Source organism: Danio rerio, chromosome 20 (assembly GCF_052040795.2).
Source record: "Danio rerio strain M-AB ecotype USA chromosome 20, GRCz13ab, whole genome shotgun sequence".
Lineage (NCBI taxonomy): Eukaryota > Metazoa > Chordata > Actinopteri > Cypriniformes > Danionidae > Danio > Danio rerio.
The window spans coordinates 48,424,333-48,437,168 of NC_141040.1; the positions used below are offsets into that span (position 1 = coordinate 48,424,333).

Here is a 12,836-nt window from a genome sequence, read left to right on the forward strand (position 1 = left end):
TGTTTGGTAGAAGTAAGTAAAATACCAGTTTTTCATAAAGGCAGTCATGGTAAGACATACACTAGAGAACATTACTGCTAGTCCTAATGCTACTCTGTTTTCACCATGTACTTAAAAATGCTGGGTTATTTCAACCCAATTTTGGTTGTAATACAGACTTAACCAACTGCTGGGTTAATTTTTTTTAAATAAGAGCATAGAACCATATTTAACCCAATGTTTGGGTTTGTCCATATTTTACCCAATTTGGTTTGAGTAACCTAGCATTTCTTAAAGTGTTATTTACAACTGTTGATTTAACACTGAGCTTGACAAAATACTGTAATCGAACAATGACAGAACACACACCACAGTAAAATTCACGCAAGTTTGATAACAGATACAGAATTCCTCTAACAACTACTGTTTACCACAGCTCGTTGGCAAACAATACCTTGTAAAATGCATTTGTTTTACAGCACAGATCTGTGAATAAAATATAAAGCTTGTTGTGTTAGATCTTGACTGTGAGCTTATGCATTTTAACAGAGATTTTAACCAAATAAAGTCAATTAGGACCAATCATTTTTCATGTATCCTCCTAATTAAAACATGAAAACAATGAGACAATGAAATGCAAATATGTATGAATAAAAAAAATACATTAAAATGAACTTTGCTTTGATAAAATATACTAAATAATATACTTTTAGTTCAAATTGGTCAAAAAATAGATAGAATTTAAGTTTATTTAATTGTCATTAGAACTCAAATAGTAGGAGCTTTGTAAACATGAGAAATACTGTAAAATTATGAAATATCATAACAAATTTAGTTGAACATGTTAATATTAATATACAATAATACAATGTTTCTTAAGCATCAAGTAAACATAGAAAGATTTTAGAATAATAAACACTGGAGTAAATATGCTTAAAATTCAGATTTGCATTATAATTCTTTATATAATAAAATACGACATTTTAAATCATAGTATACAATTAATTTGCAGTTTGTAGTAAATTTTCATTAAATAAATTCAACTTATTTTTAGAGAATGCTTTTGAAATAATACATACAAGCAGATATAATAATATTATACTGTAATACATTAGACAAAAAGGGAAAAGAGTGTAGTTGTGATATCCTCCACCAGGGGCCATGCTAACCTAAACCAACTCTCGTTACCATAGCAGTTGTTTAGCAGCTAGACATTAATTGTATTTATTATATGAACTCAGTCTGTGTAATCAGTTTGTTTGTCACAATCTTTTTATCCCTGTGCCACCATATGAGTGCGTGTCCTGTCTATTTAGTCAGCCTGTAAATCCTGCGTTTGATTGGACTGACACTGTAAGACTCCAACAGCTGTGCCCTGCCCGACCTCGTGCATAATATGAAAGCCACCTAAAACACACAGACAGCTCTGGCATAACAAAAACAAATAATGAAAACGTTGGAGGTTTCAGAGGCTATCTGAAGGGACAGATTACCCCAATTGAAAACATGTTAATTTACTTACCCTCAGGCCATTCAAGATGCAGGCTATTTATTTATTTTTTTTAGCATATCAGAGAATTTAAATGTAATGCCGTTCAATTAAATTTTTAGATTTCTTTCTGAAACTACACAAACTAGGGTGTCATTTATACAATTTTGCATAGAAACCAAAATGAAACATATGCCAGAATACATTGTTATTAATTTATTAAAGATTACGACTCTTTGTGATGATTTAAAAAGGTTTAAATGAGTCAACATTTACATGTATTATGGAGTAAAATTACATCTGCACATTGTTCTGTCAAGTGTTTCTTACAGATCATAACATTTGGGTGGGAAAGTTTCCACCCCTATTTTATGCACCATGTTTATAAATGAGACCCCTGGTCATTCATGAACTGATACTACAAGAGTTAAAATATATAATATAATATAATATAATATAATATAATATAATATAATATAATATAATATAATATAAAACAATATAATATAAAACAATATAATATAAAACAATATAATATAATATAATATATATTTTACAATATAATATATTACTATATAATATATAATATATAGATTTTAATAATGATTTTATTCTGCAATAAGCATTATGTTGTATTAAAGTAAGAGTAAAAGACAAATGCTTTAAATAATATATGAACAAACCTGAAATATGGACAAACCCAACCGCAAAAAAGTCAAACTGAATTGGAAAATCTAACCCAATGTTAGGTTTGTACATATTTGACCTAATGTTGGGTTACAAACAAAAATCAGTTTACTGAAAACGTTAAGGGGCAAATATAAACTCACCGGCCACTTTAACACTGCTCGTTAATGCACATTTCTCATCAGCCAATCACATGGCAGCAACTCAATGCATTAAGGCATGAAGACATGGTCAAGACGAACTATTGCAGTTCAAACTGAGCATCAGAATGAGGAAGAAATGTGATTTAAGTGACTCTGAACATGGCATGGTTGTTGGTGCCAGATGGGCTGGTCTTAGTATTTCAGAAACTGCTGATCTACAGGGATTTTCACATACAACCATCTCTAGGATTTACAGAGAATGGTCCATATAAGAGAAAATATCCAGTGAGCGGCAGTTCTGTGGGTGCAAATGCATTGTTGATGCCAGAGGTCAGAAGAGACTGGCCAGACTGGTTCGAGCTGATAGAAAGACAACAGTAACTCAAATAACCACTCGTTACAACCGAGGAATGCAGAAGAGCAAACTTGAGGCAGATGGGCTACAGCAGCAGAAGACCACACCAGGTGCCACTCCTGTCAGCTAAGAACAGCTGACAGGACAGTCTCCAAAACTTACATTTCAGAAGGATTGCACTGATGTTGAATATTCAGTTTGAATCAGAAATGCGATACCTTTTAAAACATGGAGAACAACAAAAATATACTTAATGCATCTTAATGTACTACTTGTATCTGGATATTGAACTTGACTAGTAATTTCCAAATATTCCCTCTTTAAAGAGCAATGAATGAACACCTTAAAAGTCTAACATTACATTATTAACATCTCTAAAGTTGACAGCTTCTGAAGTGCTTAAAGAAATTGAAGGTTGTGACAACAAGATCCAAACGTCCACAGCTGTCATTAGCTTACTCTGTAATTACATACATTTCCTAGAAGAAGTTTAATCTGTGCTGAACCAAGTCACTAATGCATCAACAAATGAAGCCCAAAGCCTCAGAAAGCGCCCAGAATTCATCAGCTTTATTGATCACAGGCCACAAAAACGGTTTACTGCTTTAAAAACCCTTTAAAAACCAATCTAACAATCAATCAGTGGAGGAGCTGAGAAAAGACTGGATGATGAACAAAAAAAGGATTATTTGAACAACTAGAGCGGCTAGCACTGTTGCCTCACAGCAAAAAGGTCGCTGGTTCGAGCCCCAGCTGGCCCAGTTAGTGTTTGTGTGGAGTTTGCATGTTTTCATCTGAGTGATCTGGTTTCCCCAGTCCAAAGACCTGCAGTATAAGTGAATTAAAAAAGCTAAACATCCTGTGGTTTGTGTGTGAATGTGAGCGTTTATAGGTGTTTCCCAGTACTGGGTTGCGGCTGGAAGGGCATCCGCTGTGTAAAACACATGCTGGGCAAGTTGGTAGTTCATTCCGCTGTGGTGACCCCTGATAAATAAAAAGGACTGAATGAATGAAGGAAATCGTGTGCTTCTTTAGGACATTTCAGAAATTGTAACTGAAGGCCTAAATCGAAGTCACAGTTAGGGATCAGCACCATGTGAAAAACATCTATAAAGCAAAGCCATATCTGTACATGCAACAAAGCCATTGTCTAAGTTTTACAGTCTTGCACTTGCAAAAACACATTCTTTAGATGTCCTGGATATTTGAGGATACATTCAATGCAAATTCACAATGCCTAGACACTTGTGGGAAATAAGATATGGACTCAAGAGCAACGTCTATTGAGCTGCATGTATGTGTATGGATTTTTGAATATTACATTTTTGCAATATTACTATTGCCTCACCTGCCGTGGTTTTATTGGACTTAGTTCTGGGTTTGTCTGTTCTATGCACGTGTTCTAATAAACTTAGAGAGAGAAAAAAAAAAACACGCAAAAAGCAATTGCACATATTTTCTAGGTCTGAGTGTAATATAGTACAAAATATTTGTAACATGTTACAAGGCTATGTTAAAAACTAACAAAGGTGTTGCAATTTTGGTCCCAAAAAGTATGTACTAACTAATGTTCTATAATTTGTCTGCATGATATTGGAAAAACTGACATAGCGATATTTTATTTTGCTGCAATTTATATTGCGATATGAACAATTTCGGCAAATGACTTGAATAGCTCTGTTTGGAATAAAATCATTAACTTCGACTGAAATCATTTTGTTGAGGAGCTAGCTTAAATAAGACAGAGTGAAGATAAAAGTGAAATTAGTCAGATATTCAGGTACAGTAATATGATATGATACAATAAATCATGATATTTTACCCCTGATAATGATAGATCATGATATCAGTCATTTTCACAAGAAAACTACCCACGATATATCATGATTATAAATGAAGAGAGGAAAAATGCATCAAAAAGTTATAAGATGCATTTCTTTTATTAACAGCACTGAGATTTCTTAGCATTGAAACATCGACATATGTTTGATCCGCCTCAGGCATATTGCTGTACACTGTACATTCTACAATAATAATTTCAACTCTACATTGCAGGTGTTGCAATGTATCTATTGCGAATGCACACATTGCGATATCAATGCTGAAACGATATCTTGTGCAGCCCTACTCTGTAAAATAAAAATGTCAAATTTACAATAAAAAAGGAACAGCTGTGGTTGCCAGAATTTGACACTTTAAAACACAGTACTGAAAAAAAAAAAACTAAATTTACAGTAAACTACTGTATTTTATTAAATGTATTAAAACGGACTTCTTTTCAAAGATACATAAACTGTGAATGTAGTACAAATTATTCAGCAACTGTACTGTTTTAGTTTGGGAAGGTCATTTTTACGAAAATGCCTCTGACGGTGAGGGATAGGACACCGATATAGTCTCAGAAAACTTTATAGAAATTTTGTTTTGCATGCTATCTTCACCAAATTTAAAATATAAACTTGGAAAACTTAAATTTGAAATTAGACACTTGGCTTTTTTTTTCTAGGTTATTACATTAATATTTTCTTGTGTTTGTTTATGAAAAAAGAAAATTTTCGACAACGTTCAACATTTCTTTCTCGTTACTTAATAATGTATAACTTTTTTTGTTCTTCCTTCCAATGATACCTGTTGTATGTTTATAGCTCACTGGGGTCAAATATTGTTACTATTATGAAGTTAGGTAGGTGTAAATCCCCAAAAGTGAGTGCTGGGTAACTGGTTTTAATACAAAAAATATTTTGAAGTACTAACATCTACACATTTTACCTTTGTTACACATAAACAACCAAAAACAGGTGGTGATGAGACATGGTGCTCAGTGCCATTCACACAACTACTAAACAGTAATACACTAAAGCAATGCAATAAACATTATTTTTCAACATTATATTTATCATAAGCTCTATTGTACATCACTGATGAGAAAAAGAAAACAAACAGTGAAGTATCAAGCAGGGATGTCTGGAAAAGTCCATTTCTAGTTATTCACAATATATATTATGGAATCTTACAGTTTATCAGGTAACAGATTTTTACCATAGCATTTTTTACTTCAGTTTTTACTGTCAAAATGTTGGGCATTTCTTTACAGTGTTGGATGATTTTTAAAAATAAAGTATAAAAGAAATCTGAAATTGGACTATAATCAAAATCAAGAAACATCTGAATGCACTAAATGTCCCTCGAATCAGGGTTGTTAGGTCTGTGCGAAGAGAAGCCTTAAATTTTTTTTTTAAATAAACATTAAATTAAATAAAATCACCCAACACAAGATTAAGCCTGTATACTGTAGTATAAATTTTACTCGCAAAAAAATGTACAAAAATGCATATTTACACTAAATAATGCACTAAATAATCAGAACTTATAAACAATCATAAATGCTTTTTATCATTGGCATAATCATTGTCAGAATATTAAATAGTAAAGGAATACTGCAAACTTGCCAATGATGGTGTGTGGCACAAGTTGGGCAGGCCATATTCTAGTCAGTGATATTAGATTAACTTAAAGTTATCGGCTTATGGACAGTAATATGAAGATACATCAGATACTGATGGTTTATTAATAGATACTTGCACAAAAACATTGGTTAGTTTAGACTAAACCATCTTGCACAAAAAAAGTAAGTGACAGCACTTTAGCAAGTCAATATTTTATTCATTTAATGCTGAAAAAAAGTCCTGTATGCATTTGACCAATATTGATATCAGACAAATGTTTGTTATAATGGGTATCAGTCAAAAAAAATACAAAATCTGATTGGTACATCCCTAACAATAAACTTTCATTTCACTATATATAGTGGAACCATAACCAACCCAGTCTGAATTTGGCATTTTAATACTGCCGTCTTGTTGCATTTGTACAAAACTGATGAATATGACTTTCAATTAGTCAACAAAAGCCTTGTTTTGCCCTTCATGTATGGGTGTAAAGCTTGCTTTGCACTTTTATAGTCACTACTGAGGGCATGGTGTAAATCATGTCAAATAATCAATAGTATCTAATACATATTCAAAAATTTAAGTCAGTTATTTTACTTTAACAGTTTCCAAAGCACCTCAACTACTTCACACACATACACACACACAAAAATAGCTCAATATTATACATTAAACAACCTGGAATCTGCAGGTCCTTGACCAACCAGCATGACACAAAAATGCTCCTTTCTTTATATTATTTGAGAAATCATATGTCAACTTGTCACTCTCTCCAAGAACAGTTCCGACGGCTGTAATTTCATCCATTTTGGTGCCTAAAAAGTCTCCTGCGAGAAACCAACAATAAAATGGCACAGCAAGGGTTGAAAAGCCATTCATCGGTTCAGCAGTTTGCTTTCAGTGACAGTGCTAGATGACGCACAGACCGATAGCCTCAGGAGAAATTCAGGTTTGTCAGTCAGAATGATTAAAAAGCAAGATTGAATAAAATAAAGATTTTTTTTCACATATAGATTACTAACATTGCCTGCGAACAACAATCAGGGCCACATCTATCAGTATACTGTATATCCAAGATAGAAAATATTTCCTATGGAATAATGGAAAACGCATATAAAAACAGGTAAAATGTCTCAGCTAGCCACTTATTTTGATCTTTTACATTATTTCTTTGTATGCATCAGTGATCCTGTGTCATGTTTTGTTTCTTGATTATTCCGGAACGTTTCTGTACCGGTGATGGAATCGACTACAAATTAATTGCATCCTCTGATGGCATCATTTATATGCATACATAGTCATGACTTTCTTTCAATGAGCTCATTATATTATACTTACATATTTCTGATGTTCTTATACACACACACACACACACATATATATACATACATGCATATATATATACACACATATATACATACACATACACATACATACATACATACATACATATATATTTAAATAACACTGCACAGGCAATGATGAAGATTAAAAAATAAATTATTAATGGTACATGCACATGATATATATGCATAAATATTTTATTACTTGCAAATGTATGAACAGCTTGTAAGTAAAACTTTCAAAGCCATAAAAGGTCAGAATTGAGACAGAAACTGATTAAATGTTACACCAACTTGAGGAATTGTGATGGCTTTACACATTTATACACAAAAAGTAGCATTATTCAATGGCGGCTATGGTATATGAGACCTGACATGCATAAATATGAATAATCTGATATGATTGTTTCTGGCTTAAAGGTCAGGTTCAAAACTAACCGCAAGTTCTTCAGTGTGAGTTGAAGGACTCTTGAAATAGCGCTGAGTTTTTTTATTGTTTTTTTTTTACTGTGACATTAAATACTACAGCACCCACACATCTGGAAATAACAATATGTATAATGAAGACGAGCACTGACATTTGCAAGAGACAGAGAGACAGTGAGGAATATCAATGTTCATGCAGAAAATAAAAGATCCCACTATGAGCTATAAAATTCAATGTGTGATTTGCTAGTCAGTAAGCAAGACCGCATACACTCACCGGCCACTTTATTAGGTAAACCTCACTAGCCCTTCAGGCACCAACCACAAGACCACATTCAAAGTCACTTACAGTAAATCTCCTTTCTTCCCCATTCTGATGCTCGATTTGAAGTGCAGCAGATCGTCTCTCTTGACCATGCCTACATGCCTAAATGCATTGCGTTGCTGCCATGTGATTGGCTGATTAGAAATTTGCATTAACGAGAGGTTGGAAAGGTGTATTTAATAAAGTGGCCGGCGAGTGTACTTTTGTATTTCCCAGTGATTCAATGTTGTGGTTATATCTTCTTTCTAATTTAATTTTACTTGAAGGCATATATTTGTTTTATGCCAGAGGAATGAATTAAACTCATGCAAAATGTCTGAAATAAGGTCTGTGTAAGTTTAAGCAATTTTTATCTTTCTTACAACATGCAAGGTTATATAGTCCAGTATGTAACTTACTTTGCAGCAAACAAACAAAAGTGTGTCAGTTTAGGTTTCAGATAATTAATAAATATTACAATAAATTGTGTTGGGACAACATAAGGAAAGTATGTTAACTTGTTAGTTTTTACACATTTAGGTGAACTGAATATAAAACAATTAAGTTTACCACCAAATATTCAGGAATTGTGTTGTTTCAGTTTATTTTAAATAAGTAATTATTTAATAATTTGAGTGTACAATCAAATTCACAATATTACATTCAAATATTTTTTTAGTGCAAAAATGAAAATCTACAGCCCTCTCTTTCAAAGCAAAGAGGTCAGAATCATAAACGTGTATTTTACAAGCTAAACTTATTATTGCTCTTAATTGAAAAAATATAAATTAACCTAGAATAGGAAAGTGAATTAAAGAAATGGCATCGCATTTGTCAATGGAAAAGATCATGTACGTTGTCAAAAAGCAACAAAATGTGTTTAAAAATAGCTGGAGACCTTTTAATAAATTCCTGAAGTACAATGTAAATGTTAGCAGTCTACTACAACAAGAACAAGCTTAGGAATATGGAAAGTATCATGGTCTAAACATAGACTCAGGAAATGGTCTAAACATACTCAGGAAACACTCTACCTGATTTAAACATATCCCTTTTTTCATATTTTTTATTTTTATTTATTTATTTATTTATTTTAATTAGATATATTTATTTATTTTTATTTTTGTTAAGGGAATGGGTTGTTGGGAGGGAGAATGGGGGGTAAAAAGTTTGCTGTGTCTTTGCGCGTGCCCGTGAAGGAGTAGTGGTCTCCCAATTCTCTTTAGTTTGAAAGCGTAGGGCTAAGGGCAAGGGGTATGCACCCCTTCAAACGAAGAATTTTCAGGATCACACTCGAAACCAAGGGGTAGGAAAAATTTTCCAGAATACACTAGCTCCAGCTGCACCCGGAAGTAAGAAGATCCACCAATTATTATTTTTTTGTCATTTTTATGAATTTTTCCAACAAATATATGTTTTAATATATATAACCACGTTTGTGTTTTACCGTCATGCTTTAAAAAACAAACAAACTCTAAAATAAAAAAAAACGCTAAATTTCACGATCTATAATCCCTAATAATAACTTCTGTGCAGCAGTCCCACAACATTCTGACACTCCATGACACTGGAATACCCAGTCAGAAAAGTGTAGGGGCTGGGAATGGGCTTTTTACAGTATCTGCTATAATGTTAATGTTGTTTTTGGTGTGTTTACAGAAATGAATATGGTCACTGTGTAAATGCACAGTACTGTTTTGATCTTATTGCCACATTAGATCGTTATGATAACATAATACATGGCTTCAGTGATTTCCTAAAGATAAATACCAAAAAATAACTCAACTGGAATAACTACAGCAGTCGCCATCATCTGAACTCATATGAAGCAAGCGATAGCGAGGATATATGATGACGTGTGCAGGTGATTTAGTGCTGTCCCAATTCTTAGGGGTAATTTTTGAAGCCCTTCCCCTTAACCCTCGGTTGCAAGGGCTAAGGGGAAGGGGTCCAAAATTAGAATTGGGCCAAATTGTGTCTTACCCGGAGTACCCAAATAGACTCAGTACAGGGCACCCCAACTATATGTACATTCTGCCAGCCATTCATCCGGACTATACACCCCATCACGTTTTGCACCCATTCAGTTGATTCTATTCTGGACACTGACCTGCCCTTTGCATGTTCACTGGATTACTCCAGTGACCACATTACTGCATTTGCTACTGTTTTGCTCTTGATTTTGACCCTGCCTGTTTAACCATCTTTAACAAAGTTGTGCTTATATTTTCTCTACATTGTTGTCCACCATAATTACACTCATTACAAGGGTAACTTCATTGAAAAATTAATTGTTTAAATGATGGTATAATGATAGTGATATGGCACTACAAAGGTTGTCAAGGACATTTAAGGACCAAAGAAGTTGGCAGAAAAGGTCATTATAACTCATTTAGCCTATTAGTAGTACACTTAGAGGATACAAAATTCACAAAAAGTGTTCATTTGTGAACATTACCGTACCTAGATGAGCAAAACAAGCAAGTAGAGCTTGTTTGTTTTTAAACAATATTAACCATTTAATATTTTCCATATTAAAAGGAATTTTTGTTCTAGAGACATGTTTTAAAACGGCTTCTATTTCTTGCCGCTGAACAACAGAAATCTGACAATAATGATTACCATTTTTTATAAAATTTCCAGCTATACTACTGAAACCAGCAACAGATCTTGAAAATTCTCATGTCTTGAAGCCTTGAACACACAGGTATCAGTGATTCAGTGGGCACACTTTATAATGGTAAAGGAAATTAATATAAATTAATTAGATTATAATTCTTACCATTTCATTGGAGTGCAGTAAGTGCACTATTCTGTGCTTCTGAATGGCTGTATTTAAATATGTTGTGTTTCATCTGGTGCAAACAGCCCAATTGCTTATCACTGTGTATTTCCTTAAGTAGCGTGTTGTTTTGACATGGGGATACAGTTTAACCTGCTCAGCTAATGTTTACATTAGTAATATCTATTCATTAATTTTTTTCGGCTTAGTACCTTTATTAATCTGGGGACGCCACAGCAGAATGAATCGCCAACTTATCCAGCACACGTTTTTACGCAGCGGATGCCCTTCCAGCTGCAGCCTATCTCTTGGAAACATCCATACACACTCATACACTACGGACAATTTAGCCTACTCAATTCACCTGCACCACATGTCTTTGGACTGTGGGAGAAACCGGAGCACCTGGAGGAAACCCACACGAACGCAGGGAGAAAATGCAAACTCCATACAGAAATGCCAAATGACCCAGCTGAGGCTTGAACCAGCGACTTCTTGCTGTGAGGCGACAGGATTACCTACTGCGCCATTGCATCGCCCTCGTAATATTTATATTATTTGCTAATTAATAACCACCACAAGTGGAACTCTGAATCCGGGTCTAAAAGGCTGCTATTGTCCACGGGAGGTGGCATTTCGGTCACGAACACATCCATTAAGAGCCTTCCAGACTGAATGAAACAAATATGCTGTTTTACACCAAGGCAACTCACGGTCCTGAAATATAATTGGCTTAACTGCCATTTGGTGGGTTAAATGACCAAAACCAAGACAGACATTCCAGCACATAACACACATTTTCAAAGCAGAATATCTGACTTCAGCATTGTTTTTAAGATATACAAGAATGTTCACTTAGCATGTTTCTTAAACATCTTAGGGTTCAACGCTAAGGATTTTTTCGACTGGCCCGATCGGACCAGTAGTTCCGATTTTTACTTGCCCTGCCAATATTTTCACTTGTCCTAACAAAAAAAAAAAAGTTGATAGCTATTTCTTAGCCACAAATTAAAAACAAAACATGTCAAAATGTTTGTAATTCTAGAATTTAAATATTTTAAAATTGTTAATAAATTTATGAGCAAAATTCAAAGTGTTTTGCAAACAAAAGTAGCAAAATGTGCAGATATTTTTTTGCAAAACATAAGATGGCTGATCTGCCAAACTGACGGCAAACTGTACAAAACATCACTTAATTTTTAGTCGTGGTGTACCTTGTAAATGTCTGCTTCCAAGATGTTAGAAACAAATGTTTTCCTTTAGCATCATCACTTGATGTTGCCGCCTTGTTGCTGTCTCTTCGCTGTACTAGTTGTTACGAAAAAAATAACGTGCTCACATCTAATCAGATAAGAGGAAAGGAGCATTTCAAGGTAGCATTTGAAGGCTTAAACACAAACTGTTTCTTGATTCTGACTGTTTTTGCACGCAATTGACAAATAGTCACAGGCAAATTAAACTTTAGTGACAGGACATCAGTGGCCCGATCGGGCCAGTAACGATCCTGTCTACTGTCCCGAGCATCTCACACACTGGCACGGGGCCATCGGGCAGTCCTTATTGTTGAGCCCTGCATCTGCAAACATGTTATAGTATTTTTATGCTTTAAAGGAGTCAAAAAATGTACACACAGCACCTTTAATATACTTAATTCTGATGCAAATTATATCAGGATTCACATTTTAAAATTATTCTGTTTAAGTCTCTCCAAATTAAAATCGCTATCTGATACCATTTACGTAAAGCAGGGCAAAATTATATGTTTAACAGTTTAAAGTGCTACTGCAATATTGACATTTTGAAGCAACTTCTCTTTAAGTAAATGTCCATGAGGATCAAAGATAACAGAATTTTCATTTTTGTGTGAACTAACCCCTTT

The 12,836-nt window shown here is 34.0% G+C and overlaps 1 protein-coding gene across 13 annotated transcripts in view; it reads right to left on the minus strand.

The window, feature by feature from the left end:
• runx2b (RUNX family transcription factor 2b) overlaps nucleotides 1–12,836 on the minus strand; it is a 292,292-nt gene that overhangs the window by 245,127 nt on the left and 34,329 nt on the right. The gene's annotated exons all lie outside the window — the stretch shown is intronic.